Source organism: Arachis hypogaea, chromosome 7 (assembly GCF_003086295.3).
Source record: "Arachis hypogaea cultivar Tifrunner chromosome 7, arahy.Tifrunner.gnm2.J5K5, whole genome shotgun sequence".
NCBI lineage: Eukaryota > Viridiplantae > Streptophyta > Magnoliopsida > Fabales > Fabaceae > Arachis > Arachis hypogaea.
This window is the reverse complement of record NC_092042.1, coordinates 58,894,584-58,911,452: the sequence shown is the minus strand read 5'-3', so window position 1 is coordinate 58,911,452 and position 16,869 is coordinate 58,894,584.

The following is a 16,869-nucleotide window of genomic DNA, read 5'->3' as shown; positions in this document are numbered from 1 at the left end:
CATAAAGAGCATTTTTGCTCGCCACTTGGTGCAGGGATGACTTTTTCTTGACACCTCAGGATCTGTGGACCCCACAGGATCCCCACCTACCCCACCACCTTCTCTCTTCTTCTTCACCCATTCACCAATCACCTCAACCACTCTTTCCCAAAAACCCCTCACATATCAAATCCCATCTTTCTCTTTACCACTCACATCCATCCTTCATAAAACCCCACCTACCTTACCATTCAAATTAAAACCATTTTCCCTCCCAAACCCACCCTTACATGACCGAACCATACCACTCTCTCCACCCCTATATAAACCCATCTTCACTTTTTCACACAACCTAAACACTACTTCTCCCCCTTTGGCCGAACCACAAAGCCATCTCCATCTCCTCTATTTCTTCTTCTTCTACTCTCTTCTTTCTTTTTTTGCTCGAGGAGGAGCAAACCTTTTAAGTTTGGTGTGGTAAAAGCATTGCTTTTTGTTTTTCCATAACCATTTATGGCATCCAAGGCCGGAGAAACCTCTAGAAAGAGGAAAGGGAAGGCAAAAGATTCCACCTTCGAGTCATGGGAGATGGAGAGATTCATCTCAAGGGTGCATCAAGACCACTTCTATGAAGTTGTGGCCATGAAGAAGGTGATCCCAGAGGTCCCTTTCAAACTCAAAAAGTGTGAATACCCAGAGATCCGACATGAGATTCGAAGAAGAGGTTGGGAAGTTCTTACCAACCCCATTCAATAAGTCGGAATCTTAATGGTTCAAGAGTTCTATGCCAATGCATGGATCACCAAGAGCCATGATCAACGTGTGAACCCGAACCCAAAGAATTGGCTTACAATGGTTCGGGGGAAATGCTTAGATTTTAGTCCGAAAAATGTAAGGTTGGCATTCAACTTGCCCATGATGCAAGGAAATGAACACCCTTACACTAGAAGGGTCAACTTTGATTAAAGGTTGGACCAAGTCCTCATAGACATTTGTGAAGAGAGCGCTCAATGGAAGAGAGATTCAAGAGGGAAGCCAGTTCAACTAAGAAGGCATGACCTCAAGCCCGTGGCTAGGGGATGGTTGGAGTTTATCCAACACTCAATCATTCCCACTAGCAACCGGTCCGAAGTTACTATAGACCGGGCCATCATGATTCATAGCATCATGATTGAAGAAGAAGTAGAAGTTCATGAGGTTATAGCCCAAGAACTTTATAAGGTGACAGACAAGTCCTCTACATTGGCAAGGTTAGCCTTTCCTCATCTCATTTGTCACCTCTTTTATTCAGTTGGAGTTGACATAGAGGGAGACATCCTCATTGATGAGGACAAGCCCATCACTAAGAACAGGATGGAGCAAACAAGAGATCCCACTCATCATGAAATCCCTGAGATTCCTCAAGGCATGCACTTTCCTCCACAAAACTATTGGGAGCAAATCAACACCTCCCTAGGATCTGAAAAATCATAAAAATGATTCTTGAAGCAAGAAAAAGCAGTGAATACAAAAAAAAGGAGAAAAACGAAAAAAAAGAGAAAAAAAGAATAAAGTTGTGATCCAAGGCAAAAAGAGTGTGCTTAAGAACCCTGGACACCTCTAATTGGGGACTCTAGCAAAGCTGAGTCACAATCTGAAAAGGTTCACCCAGTTATGTGTCTGTGGCATGTATGTATCCGGTGGTAATACTGGAAGACAGAGTGCTTTGGGCCACGGCCAAGACTCATAAAGTAGATGTGTTCAAGAATCATCATACTTAACTAGGAGAATCAATAACACTATCTGGATTCTGAGTTCCTATAGAAGCCAATCACTCTGAATTTCAAAGGATAGAGTGAGATGCCAAAACTGTTCAGAGGCAAAAAGCTAAAAGCCCCGCTCATCTAATTAATATTGATATTCATAGATGTTTTTGGAATTCATTGCATATTCTCTTCTTTTTATCTTATTTAATTTTCAGTTGCTTGGGGACAAGCAACAATTTAAGTTTGGTGTTGTGATGAGCGGATAATTTATACGCTTTTTGGCATTGTTTTTAGTATGTTTTAGTTAGTTTTTATTATATTTTTATTAGTTTTTAGTTAAAATTCACTTTTCTGGACTTTACTATGAGTTTGTGTGTTTTTTTTTGTGATTTCAGGAATTTTCTGGCTGAAATTGAGGGACCTGAGCAAAAATCTGATTCAGAGGATGAAAAGGACTGTAGATGCTGTTGGATTCTGACTTCCTTGCACTCGAAGTGGATTTTCTAGAGCTACAGAAACCCAATTGGCGAGCTCTTAACGGCGTTAGAAAGTAGACATCCTGGGCTTTCCAGCAATGTATAATAGTCCATACTTTGCCCGAGATTTGATGGCCCAAACTGGCGTTCCATTTCAGCTCAAAACTGCCCGGCGTTAAACGCCGGAACTGGCACAAGAATGGGAGTTAAACGCCCAAACTGGCACAAAAGCTGGCGTTTAACTCCAAGAAAAGTATCTACACATGAAAGCTTCAATGCTCAGCCCAAGCACACACCAAGTGGGCCCGGAAGTAGATTTTTATGTCATTTACTGATTTCTGTAAACCCTAGGCTACTAGTTCTCTACAAATAGGACCTTTTACTATTGTATTTTCATCTTGGTTCTTCTGGTTCCCTCTCTGGGGCCGAAGCCAATGATCACTATTATCACTTATGTATTTTCAACGGTGGAGTTTCTACACACCATAGATTAAGGTGTGGAGCTCTGCTGTACCTCGAGTATTAATGCAATTACTATTGTTCTTCTATTCAATTCAGCTTATTCTTGTTCTAAGATATTCATTTGCACCCAAGAACATGATGAATGTGATGATTATGTGACACTCATCATCATTCTCACTTATGAACGAGTGCCTGACAACCACTTCTGTTCTACAAGCAAACAAGGCTTGAATGTTTATCACTTGGATCCCTTAATCGGAATCTTCGTGGTATAAGCTAGAATTGATGGCGGCATTCAAGAGAGTCCGGAAGGTCTAAACCTTGTCTGTGGTATTCTGAGTAGGATTCATTGATTGAATGACTGTGACGAGCTTCAAACTCCTGAAGGCTGGGCGTTAGTGACAAACACAAAAGAATCAATGGATTTTATTCCAACCTGATTGAGAACCGACAGATGATTAGCCATGCCGTGATAGGGTGCGTTGAACATTTTCACTGAGAGGACGGAATTGTAGCCACTGACAACAGTGATGCCCAACATACAGCTTGCCATGGAAAGGAGTAAGAAGGATTGGATGAAGATAGTAGGAAAGCAGAGAGACGGAAGGGACAAAGCATCTCCATACGCTTATCTGAAGTTCTCACCAATGAATTACATAAGTATCTCTATCTTTATGCCTTATTCGTATATCATCCATAACCATTTGAATCTGCCTGACTGAGATTTACAAGGTGACCATAGCTTGCTTCATACCAACAATCTCCGTGGGATCGACCCTTACTCGCGTAAGGTTTATTACTTGGACGACCCAGTGCACTTGCTGGTTAGTTGTGCGAAGTTGTGATAAATAGTTGAGATTGCAATTGAGCATACCATGTTGATGGCGCCATTGATGATCACAATTTCGTGCACCACCCACCATGGAGGAGGTGAATACATAGGAGAACCCTATGGAAACACTTATAATCCTTTATGGAGGAATCATCCTAACCTCTTATGGAAGGATCAACAGAAACCTCAGCAAGGTTTCAATCAAGATGGTAGGAACCAAAATAGGTTCAATAACAGACCACCATTCCCATCTTTTCAAGGGAATATGGAGACCTCTAAGTAGAGCCTTTCTGACTTAGCCATTCTGGTCTCCAGCCTCACTAAGACCATCCAGAGTTTCACTAATGAAACTAGGTCCTCCATTAGAAACTTAGAGGTACAAGTTGGTCAACTGAGCAAGAGGATCCTTGAGATCCCTCCTAACACTCTTCTCAGTAACACTGAGGTTAATCCTAGAGAAGAGTGCAAGGCCACAACTATGGAGGTTGAGGCCGAATTGGAAGAGAATGGAAAGGCGTTAAATGCCACTGAAGAAGCCTTCACTGGGCGTTCAACACCCATAATGGCAGCAAGCTTGGCACTAAACACCAGTGAGGAAGCCCTCACTGGGCGTCATCCTGGCAGAAAAGCTGGTTTTGAACGCCAGCCAGGGAGCACTGGCTGGGCGTTCAACGCCCAAACAGGAAGACTTTCTGGTGTTAAACGCCAGTGAGGAACCCCTCACTGGGCATTCAACGCCCAAGTAGGTAGCCATTCTGGCGTTGAGTGCCAGTGAGGAACCCCTCACTAGGTGTTCAACGCCCAGAATGCTAGAGGGACTGGCATTTAACGCCAATCAGGGTGGACAGCAAGGGCGTTTAACACCCAATAATCTGACAGAGCTGGCGTTGAACGCCAGCCCAAGCACACCCTTTGAGAGCTTAAAGCCCACTCAATAACCCTCTAGTCCAGAACCAAAGGAAAGCATAAAGACTATTGAGGTTCCTTTGAATGCACTTCTACAATGCATAAGTTCTGATGACTACCCATCCTCAAGTGAGGATGAAGACACTAGGGAAGAGCAAGTTGCTCGGTACCTAGGAGCTCTTATAAGGCTAAATGCCAAGTTATTTGGTACAAAGCCTCTAGAGGAAGAACCTCTACTGCTTACCAAAGAACTCGATGCTTTGGTTCAGTAAGAGCTACCTCAGAAGCTTCTAGATCCTGGATGCTTTCTGCTTCGTTGCACCATAGGCACTATGACCTTTGATAAGGCTCTGTGTGACTTAGGTTCAAGCATCAACCTCATGCCACTCTCTATAATGGAGAAGTTGGGAATTCTTGAGGTACAAGCTGCACACGTCTCTTTAGAGATGGTAGACAAGACCATGAAGAAGCCATATGGCTTAGTGGAGAATGTCTTGGTTAAAGTTGAAAACCACTACATCCTGCAAACTTCATTGTCCTGGACATAGGAAAAGATAAGGATGACTGTGTCATCCTTGGAAGACCTTTCCTAACCACAGCCAATGCTATCATTGATGTGGCTAAGGGAGAACTAACCCTAAAGTTAGGGGAGGATCACATCTTATTCAAGATGCCTCAAACCAATTCTCCCTCTAAAAGAGAAATAACTGTCCAACACCTAGTGTGCCAACCCTATCTTTTCGTGCAGAGCTCTGCAGAGCCCCCAGACATCAATTCTAAGTTTGGTGTTGGGCGATCCTCAACAAGCTCTAAGAACAAAGGTACTAAAAGGAAAGTACCTAAAGGCTGGAGGGACAAGAAAGTTCCTACTAAAGGCCTCTCACCTGGCATGAGAGTTGTCTTCACTAAGAATCTAGTCCTACGACATACAGTGAGTCGTGTCCTATCTTTAGAGCATGTAGAGCTCATTCATGAGAGGACAGGAAGGAAATTCACTGTAAGGGGTGAAATCTGAGGCCATATTCACCTCCATAAGGAGTTAAAGGTCAAGCTAGTGACTTTAAAAGATCACTTATTGGGAGGCAACCCAACTTTACTCAACCATTTATTTTTATTTTGTTTTTTCTTTCAGTTGTCAGTATCATGATCATGTGCATTAGTCAAGAGACAGGATTCACAGCAGAAAAAATAGAACATTCCATGTGGAGTGTCAAAGTTGAATGCCAGCCAGGAGGCCCTGCTAGGCGTTCAACGCCCCAAGAGGGGAGCATTGCTGGTGTTGAACGCCAGCCAGGGAGCAGTCCCTGGGTGTTCAAACGCCAGTGCAGAGAAGTAGGGAATCTGGAATTCCCTAGCCTCTCAGGACCAAGAGGTCCCACAAAAGCTCCACCTACCCCATCTTTTTCTTTCCCGTTGATCATATTTGCTCGAGGATGAGCAAAACTCTTAAATTTGGTGTTGCAAAAGCTTTGCTTTATGACTTCTACCACTCTTAAGTATAGAAGAAGAAGATGGAGCAAATTAGAGAGCATGTACATGAGCCTGTGCAGCCGCCTCAACAAAGGCAAAAGGAGTGATATTGAAGAGATTAAGCACTACATGGGATCCTCAAGGAGGAGCACTAGCCACCATCATTCAAGTGAAATCGTTCTCTTTTACTCCTCTCCTGTTATTTTTCTATTTTCTGTCTGTTTATTTATCTGTTCTCTTGTTCTAGTTGCATGATCATTTGCATTGATGTCTTTAAGTTGTAAAATGTTCCATATGTCTCTCACCTTGCTTAAATGAAAAATTTTTATTGAAAAGAATTGAGAGATGCATGAATTTCAAGTTTAAAATAAGATTAGTTTAATTAGTTTGATGTGGTGTCATTTGCTTTTGTTTTCTGAATGTATGAAATAAACAGTGCATATTTGAAGTTGAAATTTATGAATGTTGTCTCTTGAAAAAATAAGGAAAAAGGAAAAGTATTATTGGTGATCTGAAAAATCTGAAAATTGATTCTTGGAGCAAGAAAAAGCAGCAAAAAGCAAAAGAAAAAGCATGTTGCAAAAGAAAAAAAATGGCGAAAAAGAAAAAAAATAATAAGCAGAAAAATCCATTACTGCCCAAAAATGCGGGAAAAGGAGGACATATTGAAAAAGCCAGTAACCCTTTAAACCAAAAGGCAAGGGTAAAAGGACCCAAGGCTTTAAGCATCAGTGGTTAGGATGGCCAAAAGGAATAAAATCCTGGCCTAAGCGGCTCAACCAAGCTGTCCCTAACCATGTGCTTGTGGCGTGAAGGTGTCAAGTGAAAATCTTGAGACTGAGCAGTTAAAGTCGTGGTCCAAAGCAAAAAGAGTGTGATTAAGAATTCTGGACACCTCTATCTGGGAACTCTAGCAAAGTTGAGTCATAATCTGAAAAGGTTCACCCAGTTAAAGTGTCTGTGGCATGAATGTATCCGGTGGTTATACTAGAAAACAGAGTGCTTAGGGTCACAGCCAAGACTCAGAAAGCTGAGTTCAAGAATCAAAATAAGCTTAATTAGGAAAGTCAATAATATCATCTGGATTCTAAGTACCTAAGGAAGCCAACATCTTGAGTTTTAATGGATAGTGAGATGCCAAAACTATTCAGAAGTAAAAAGCTACTAAGTCCCGCTCATTTGATTTTAACTAAGCTTCATTTGAAACTTAAAAATTTATTGTATCTTAATTTTCTTTTTATCCTCTATGTTTTTAGTTGCTTAGGGACAAGCAACTGTTTAAGTTTGGTATTGTGATGAGCAGATATTTTATACACTTTTTGACATCATTTTCATATAGTTTTTAGTAGTTTTTATTTTAGTTTTTATTGAGTTTTTATAGGTTTTAGTGTTAAATTCACATTTTTGGATTCTACTATGAGTTTTTGTATTTTTGGGCAATTTCAGGTATTTTCTGACTGAAATTGAAGAGCTGGAGCAGAAGTCTGATTTAGAGACAGAGAAAGCACTGCAGATGCTGTCTAGATTTGACCTGCCTACACTCGGAAGAGCTTTTCTAGAGGTACAGAAGTTGGAGCGCTCTCAACGAATATAGAAATCTGACTTCCAGAGCTTTCCAGCAATATATAATATTCCATACTTTGCTTTGGATCAGAAGACCCAAAACTAGCGTCCAACGCCAGCTACCTGCCCCCTTACAGGCGTCCAATGCCCAAAGAGCATAGACCAATGTACAAACGCCCAGAGAGGTCCCCCTAGCTGGTGTTCCATGCCCAAGGAGCCTCATAGCACATACATCTCATCAAAGCTCAGCCAAACACTCACCAAGTGGGCCCAGAAATTGATTTTAGCATTAAATAGACTGTTTTACCCTTTCTGTGTAATCCTTAGTCATTAACCTAGTAATTGAAGAACTTTTTACACCTCTCACTGAGGGAGCCCTGATGAGTCCTATGAATTAATAAAAGTACTACTGCTTCTCTTCGATCCGTGTTTAATTAATTCTAAGATATATATTTGTATTTCATCATGGTGAATAGGATGATCTAACCAATTAGCTCTGTTCATCACATTAAGATGAACGTGCCTGACAAACACCCACGTCTACTTGGGTCAGAATGCGTCTTTCACCGGACAAGGACGACCAACAGCTTGAATATACATCTCTCAGACAGCTAATCCATGACTTCGTTGGGGACTTCTTGAGACATCAGTTCAGCCAATTTCCAGGGAGATTAGAGTCTCTGTGGTAGAAGCTAGAACCCAAAGATGCAGCATTCTCTAATCCGGAAGATCCGACCTTGTCTGTGACATTTTGAGTAGGATTATAAAGGAGAATGGACTGTACACGCTTCACCCTCAAGTAGAGAGGGATCCACATTAAACATGGGGTTCAGATCCAGAGGAGTATTGGCAGCTGCTCAAACTAGTGTCGATCACTTACAGCCTGCCATAGAAGAAGATCATTCACAAGCAAAGAAGACAGTAATACCAGAGTTAATTCAGAAAGACAAAGCAACTCTGACTCTCAACTCAATTCCCATCATATAATTCCTATTATTTAATCCAATTGGTCTTATCCCTTTCAACATTTATGATATATAATCATTCAAGGTTTACGTAATATTTCAACTCCTTCTGGTTCCGCCTAACTAAGACCTGCAAGACAACCACAGCTTTCTTCAAGCCACAATCCTCCTGGGATCGACCCTGACTCGCTCAGGTATTACTTGGACGACCCAGTGCACTTGCTGGTACTGCTGCTGTACGGAAAAGTGTGGGGGTTTTGCGTACACGCGCACCAGCTAGCGATGCGCACGTGTCGACTACGCACACGCATGACGTTGGTCACGTGACCTCATTAAAGTTAATATGCTAGGGGCAATTTCTGAGCTTTCCAGGCCCAAATCCAACTCATTTCTGAAGCTATTTGATAAAGAATTCAAGAGAGAACAAGGGGGAGCAATTAGGTAGTGTAGGAAACATGCATTAGGTTAGTTCTAGAGAGATAAGCTCCCTCTTCTCTATTAGGGTTCTTAGTTTAATTTCCTTCTAGATATAGGTTTTGATTCTTGTTTTTAATTAGTTTTTCTTATAGTTTCTTGTTCCTACATCTTTGTTCTCTTAGTTTACATTGTTAATTTCTCTTTTATGCCTCTTTTTATGGTGATGAACTCTTGTCAATTTCAATTTCTTTTAATGAAATTTGATGTTTTATGTTCCTTTTAATGTTTGTTTGAGTTGTTAATGTCATTTTCTTGCATTGGGTAGTTGTAGAATTTATTATTCCTTGCAATTTTACCATGCTTTTCTTTTTTGCCTACCAAGTGTTTGACAAAATGTTTGGCTTAAGTTTACAGTAGTTCCTGAGCATTCTTGGCTTAGAAAGAGAAATCGAACAATCTTGAGTCATTAATACCCAATTTAGATTGGTGATCTAGAGTGATTAGTTAGTCTTGTTTCCATTAACATTACTTATGGATTGGGATTAACTAGTCCTATTTGACTTTCTCTCAATATGAAGATAACATTATACCTTCTTCCGATGTTGGAGATGACGAAATAGGATTAGCTCTTGTTAATTATTGTACTATAGTTAATGAGTTGGATAGAAAGCCATGATTCTCAATCCTTGCCATGAATGCCTCTTTCTAGTATTTGTTATCGTTATTTTTTTTATTTATTTTATTGTCATTTAATTTCAAGTCTTATTTAGATTGTAGTCTTCTTATTGCAAACTATCCCTTGGAACCTCATAACCAATAACACGCATACCTCACTACAATTTGACCTAATATGTATATGAATTAGAAGCAAAAATCAGAAATTAAAAAATGCAAAATGTAAATAATTTGAAAATAGCGCCAAAAGTGAAGAACAACAAAAATAGTACAAAATCAAAAATTATATACCTGTCAGCTTCACCGGAGGATTCAGATGATGAGAAATGGCAGATCTGGACGGCGATGCAATGATCTGTGACAAAAATAATAATTTGAAATTAAAGCACATAATAGACAAAAAGACAGAGAAATAGATAAGCAACAATAGATTAGGGAGGCTTAATTAATATCCTAATAGATAAAACTAAATCAAAATCAAAATCAAAATAGTGAGAAATTCTCTGGATTTATAGTGAGAAATCAAAATTAGAAATACGAAGATAAAGTACTTGACTGAAGGAGAAAATCTGCTTAACCAGAAGATTGCTATTGTTATTAGAGAAGAAGTTGCTACAGGAGGCGGCGCTAAGAAAAGAACGATGCGATGCGAGTGATGGCAGATCTAGACGGGGATGCGACGATCTGTGACAATGGCTGAACGAGCAGAGGAAGAACGCCGTGAGGGGGCAGATGATGCTGAAGACTCGAGGAGGCGAGATGGCACCGACGAGAACAGCGCTAACAAGAATGGCGCCGACCAGGACTCGCCGGAGAGTGAGGGAGGCAGCAAGAGGGACACTGTGAGGAGAGAGCTCAATGTAATTAGGGTTCCAAAGTTATGTTTTCTTTTAATTTATTTTGAAATTTAATTTGTTTAATATATTGATTAGTCAAAAAAAGAATAGTGACCAATTTAACAACCAATTAATTTATAATTTATTTGTTAGTGGTCGCAAATCCAGTTGCTAAGAATTATAATAGCAACCGATTTAGTGACCAATTGTTCTAACCCATGATTTTATAGTTGGTCGCTAAAGTCGGTTGCTATATTATCCCTAAGCAACCGATTTAGCAACCACTGCCTTAGCAACCAACTACTTTCTCAGTCTATTTTTATATCGGTTGCTAATTCGGTCACTAAATTATAAAATAGTAACCAATTTAGCGACCAACTACTTTAAAATCAGCATTTTAAAGTTGGTCACTAAATCAGTTGCTATTTTAACACTTAGCAACAGATTTAGTGACCAACTTCTTAGTGACCGATTTAGTGACCAACAATTATTAAGCTTCTTTTTATATTAGTCACAAAATTGGTCGCTAAATTAAAAATAGCGGCCGATTTAGTCACCAACGAACCCCAAAAGCCCTTTTTATTTTGGTTGCTAAATTAAAAAAAAACAACCGATTTTAGGGACCAAGAGTGGGTGGTCACTAATTCAGTCGCTAATTGAAATTTAGCTACCGACTTAGCAATCAATATATTTTCCTAAAAAATGTTGATTGGTCGCAAAATCGGTCGCTAATAGAGACCGATTTTGTTGGTCACTAAAATCGGTTGCTATTCTGAAACTTTCTTCTAGTGATCCAACAAGGAAACAAACCAAACTAACACAAAAATGAAAACAAACAAGCACAATTAGAAGCCAGATTCGGAGCCTAGTACCCTGTGCATCAAAACAGCAGCAACCCTAAAGCAAGCATAGCAATAACCCACTAAAATAACCTCAAACTTGCAATCTTTGCATATTGTCTAATTGCCACATCTTTATATTCAAATTTATGTCCCTCACCAGCCCCTCCTTCTTAATCCCTTCCTTTATAAAAATTTTATGATTCCTAGCCTTCCACAAGTTCCAAACAACCACAAAGAAAGTAATAAACTATAACTACTTGTTGGGTTTTAAAATCGATGTCTCCATCCACAAAAGAAAGCACTCCATTGCCTTGCCTGGCCAAGATGACAACAAATCCCAACCCAATAGATAGACACCCTAAATTCTTAAAAACCCTTGTTTGTTGGAAAATTGCAGAGTAAAAAGAGAAAGTACACTAGAACGGTTAGGATTTGATGTTTATTAAATATGCATTTATTTTAATTTATCTCTGCAATTATTTTCTCTATGAAAATTGATAAGTCTTTTTGGCGGAGACCTCTATATTAATAAAAAATTCTGACAAATTTTCATTAAAATTGTGTAAAAACATGTTTGGGTTGTGAAAAATTAAAAATTACATTTGGTGAAAAATTCTATTTATAGACAAAATTCTGCCAAATTTTTTTAAAAAATTTAATAAGTTATGTTGTTGGCTGAATTTTAGGCTATTTGTTATAAAATGATTCCAACTACATTGATGACACCACCTCCAGTGATAGACATCATAGTTCTAGAATCCTCTCATGGATCCAAGCCAGATGTGCCAGCACTGCCGCCATTATTAGGACAATTATTTGGCTTGATTGTTTGACCGCGTGAGTAGTATTTTAATTAGTTTTAAATACATTTTATTTTAAAATTGTTAAACAATGTTTGTGTTATTAATCTTAGGTTTTCCATTGATTTGTTTTCACCAGATAATAATTCATGTACATAGAAGTGTACTAATATCATTAAACTAACATATGACTTCGTATGGCCGAGCTACAAGAAGATCCCTAGCTACTATGACTAGAGAGCGATGGTTTCATAAGTACAGTAAAATCTCTACTTGTTACAACTTTAGTTAGATTCTATCTTCTATTTTGTTTATGTATTTAGTTTTGATTAACTAATTCTAATTGTTTTCTTGTGTAGGAGAAATTTATATGAGAGAAGACTCACGATACCATGATCAAGAAGATTTTTTACAACCGCATGGCTAAACGGCTTCAGCAGATGCTTGAGGATGTATGTTAGCAGCGTGAACACCTTACTCAGTGGCTCCTGTCAGACATTAAGAGAATGATGAAGGGTTCAAATGTCGCCAAGCCACAAACAAGACCAACTGGCTAGGCTGGTATGTAACTTGTTTTAATATGTTAAGTGTAATACCCCGTTACCCTAAGCCTTACCTCTAGCCATAAAGCAAAGGATAATAAAGTGTCATGATAGTTATAAAGCCTATAATATGTAATATATGTCCAAGAATTCATATAACTAGAAGTCCGATGAAGGAATAAAGCTCGAAGTCGCGTAAATGGAATTACAAAACGCGAAGCATTCACACATGATAACTAAATACGTAGGCACGGACAGAACAAGACATAATACATATAAAACCTTGTAGTTATCTCTAGGATACACAAGGTAGTACTTAAAGTAAACAAGACATATTTATAAGCATGATATACAAAAAAGAGGACTAGTTACAGCCTACGGAGTTTAGGCCGGCTAGTCAAACTAAATACAACAGAGTTTTGATGTTTAAAACAGCAACAACCTATCTCTCAAAGTTTTCAGAAATAAAGCCTCTAAGGCAACAAGGTTATATAAATATAAAGGCTGAGAGAGCGACTATATCAAAATAAACCATAAAAAACAAGGATAAAACCATACTCCGTTCTGTCACCATCTCGCAACTCACTGAGGTGGGTTATGGCCTGTATTTGAAAAACAATGAAAACATATGGTATGAGAACCGGAGGTTCTTAGTACGGTAACAGTGCCCAGTATATAAGATGTAAGGTTCCGGGATGCCAAAGGCAATCCTAGAACTTCACACCGATACAGATATTCAAGCTTAGAATAAATAAATAACTTAAATCATAAACAGGGTATTCTATGTTAAGGGATTTCTAACTAACATAGCACCACTGTCCAACAGCCTTCGCTAGCCTAACCTCCATGCTATCCCATCGCCACCGCCTTCCAAACCTCCTCAATCCCAAAAAAAAAACATAGATAATGCAGACAAGTAAAGCACAAGTAATATGCATTTACAGCAAGTAAATAAATAGCAAGTAGACATGTGATTCATTTAGGCAAAACTGAAGTTAAGCAAAATAAACAAGCATATAGAAGATGCATATGAGGAATGCCTTTTCTATTGACTCGTGATATTACTTGTCGGTCTATAAATGCCAACCCGACACATCCTTCTGGACGTAGCCTTCCTGCTATGCCCAGAGATATAGGCTTTGCACACTCATGCAGCAGAGAAATCTGCCACGCCAAACATATAGGCTCTGCACACTCATACAGCAGGGAGTCTGCTATGCTAGAGATATAGGCTCTGCACACTCATGTAGTAGAGAAGGAAACAACAACAACTGTCTCATCATAAATCATTTCAAAGATATAGTGTTGGGCATACTCTTGCAGCAGAAAAATTACCACGCCAGAGATATAGGCCCTGCACACTCCCATATAATCTAATAATTTCATCATTTCTTTCCAAGTTCTCAACTTACCATAACCATCACTGGTTTCCAACTTCTCAAATTCATCATAAGCATTCCTATTTCTCAAAAATCTCTTCAATCATATACCTCACAACTCAACATTCACCAACTCAAGCTAGAAATTACATAAACCTTCCAAAACCTATGTCACCAGCTCTAAACTCATAACTGAAAATACCCTTTTTATTCCTTTATTGTTTTTTCCCTTGATTTAAGACCCTAAAACTGACAAGAAGGTTTTAAACAAGTGTTACAGAAGTTTGCAAGCTTGCCGGGAAGTTAAAACAGTTAAAAACAAGGTTTTCATTGAAACACAGGGCAGTGTGCATACACATAGAGTTGTGCATACGCACTCCCAGAAAAGTTTTTCCCAGCTTGTGTGTATGCATGATATTGTGCGTACGCAAACTTGCAAATTTCATAGAATGTCTGTGTGTACCAGAGTGTGTGAACGCTCTGAACAGTAGGCATATTCCTATGTGTGCGTGCGCACAAGAGTGTGTGTACGCACGTTTTCTTAAAAATTACAGGGTGTGCGTGTGCACAAGGGTGTGCGTACGCACAAGTAAAAACATGACCCATGCTCAGAGCACATGCACAGTAGTGTGCGTGCGCACACAAACTAGAACTCACAATTTCTTCAAGAACATAGAAATAAGATTTCTGATGCCAGCTTCCAACGATCATATCTTTTTCTACGAAATTCTGATTTCCACGAAATCTATACCATTTTAAAGATCTTTGAATTATATTTAATTTGATGCAAAATTTAATTAATTTAAAAAACTGTAGCTCAAGATATGACCTGCCAAAGCTGGCCTAAAACCCATTTTTACCAAAAACATTAAAAACTCAATTTCACCAAATCTCTCAATTCAAAACCAAACCAAAACAAACTAAAACATACCCAATTTCATTCCAAAATACTACCACATACTACACTCTACCATTCTATTGTATTTCCATTATTTCCACACCTAATTCACTCAACCATTATACCATAAATCAATACAAATCCATAATTTCCAATTCAATCATTAATCAACACTCATAATCATTATTCACTATTCTCACCAATTAATCTCTAACATCACAAGCACTATCTTAACAACATTACATCATTATACTCATCAATATCTATCATCGCACATAATAATCATCAACACTCATCATCATCATAATCATATATTGCACATTCCAATATTCCATATACTCCTCTTCATCATACAACAAAATTTCATATATAATTAAGCATAAACCAACATCATTCAATCCTATCTTATGGTCCACTAGTCTAAGTGTCCAGAAATATTATATATTACATCAAGAAAACTGAAACCATACCTTGATCGATCCCCAATATGCACAACACACCAAAACTTGGATCCCACAAGCTTCTAAAAAGCCAAGGCAACTCCAACAAGCACCAAAGCTCAAACTAACAATATATTACATACAAAACATCAAACCTAGGGTTCACAAAACAACTAAACACTAGGATTTAGTTAAACCTTACGTTACCCAACAAGATTAGGGGCAAAACCCAACAATAATCCAATGTTAGATCATCCCTAAACAAATAAAATCACAAAATCTACTCGAAAATGATAATACAAAATGCAAAACTTATTGGGTAGGAAACTAGAGCTTGAGTTTTGATTTCTTGCCAAAAAAAACTTAGTTAGAAATGACGGACTTGACGAGAGCAACGCGTGACCGTAAACGGCTCGTCAATCGGAGCTCCGTAGCTCAAGTTACAAGCAAAATAGTGAGAGTGTGAATAGTAACCTTCTTCCTCCCTTCTCTCACCAGCAGCAGCGCCCCTTTCACTTATTTTGGGGTGGAATGAGCTGATTTGACTCATTAATGGATTTATATATGTTGGCCTTGCTCCGCTTTGGACCCGGTCTAACCTGTTAGCGTTTTTTGTCTGTTTGGCACACTTTGGGCCAAAACCTTTAAGATTAGCATCCAGTTTTAAATTCTAAATTATTTTTGTCTTTTCAGAATAATAAATCAAACTTTCGAAATCTTATTTTCCAAAAATACGCGGTACCGGACAGACTAAAGCGGGTACTTCTGGCTTAATCACCGGTACGCATTTTTACAAAAATCTTTCTCAAAAGATACATTTTTCAAAAAAATTTATTGAAATCAAATTTTACTTTTATAGTTTAAATTAAGATGTCTAATTTTTTGAACCGATTCTGGGCAGTTAAAATTATTATTTTATTAAAATAGTTTTACATAAAAAACTCTGGTTCTTACATTAAGTTCGTTTTATCTTTGATTTTTAAACTAGTTGTCATTTGATTAGACCTATTGTTTCAATATGTGCAATCTAAGTCATTGGATTAGGAGGCAACGATAGCGGAGACCTTTAAGTATACTCACACTTTGAAGAAAAACAAGGAGAGATTTGTTGATTAGTAGTCTGTGGATTGTTATGTGAGTAAACTTCATGGGTTATTTCATAACATATATTTGTTTTCAATTCATTGTGGTCCTAATCACCTTTGCATAGAATGTGGTAGGAATCCAACACGCAAAATTTGGAGGCTGCAACCTAGCAATCTCAACAGAATGGGAATGACAACAATGACTCCTTTGCATCTATCGTCAATCCTGATGCGGTGTGGTGCCAAACCGCATCCAAGCCATACAAGAATCGCGTCTACAGGTTGCGGTCATTCTTTGCTAGAAACCTTGGCACTTGTACTTTCACTACACCAAATTAATGATATAGCTACACTTAATTTACGACTCTTATTTTAAGGGTCTCTATTCCTTTACATAATGACATTTATACATGTAATTTTTTATCCGTCACTAATGTAGTCAATATCTCTGAGTGTCTCCCTCTTTTTTTTACTCTTTTTGTCAAAAACTCTATTCACATTTTTCAGGAAGAGAAGTAACAACTATCATTGTGCTACAGTTCACGTTTTCTGTTTAC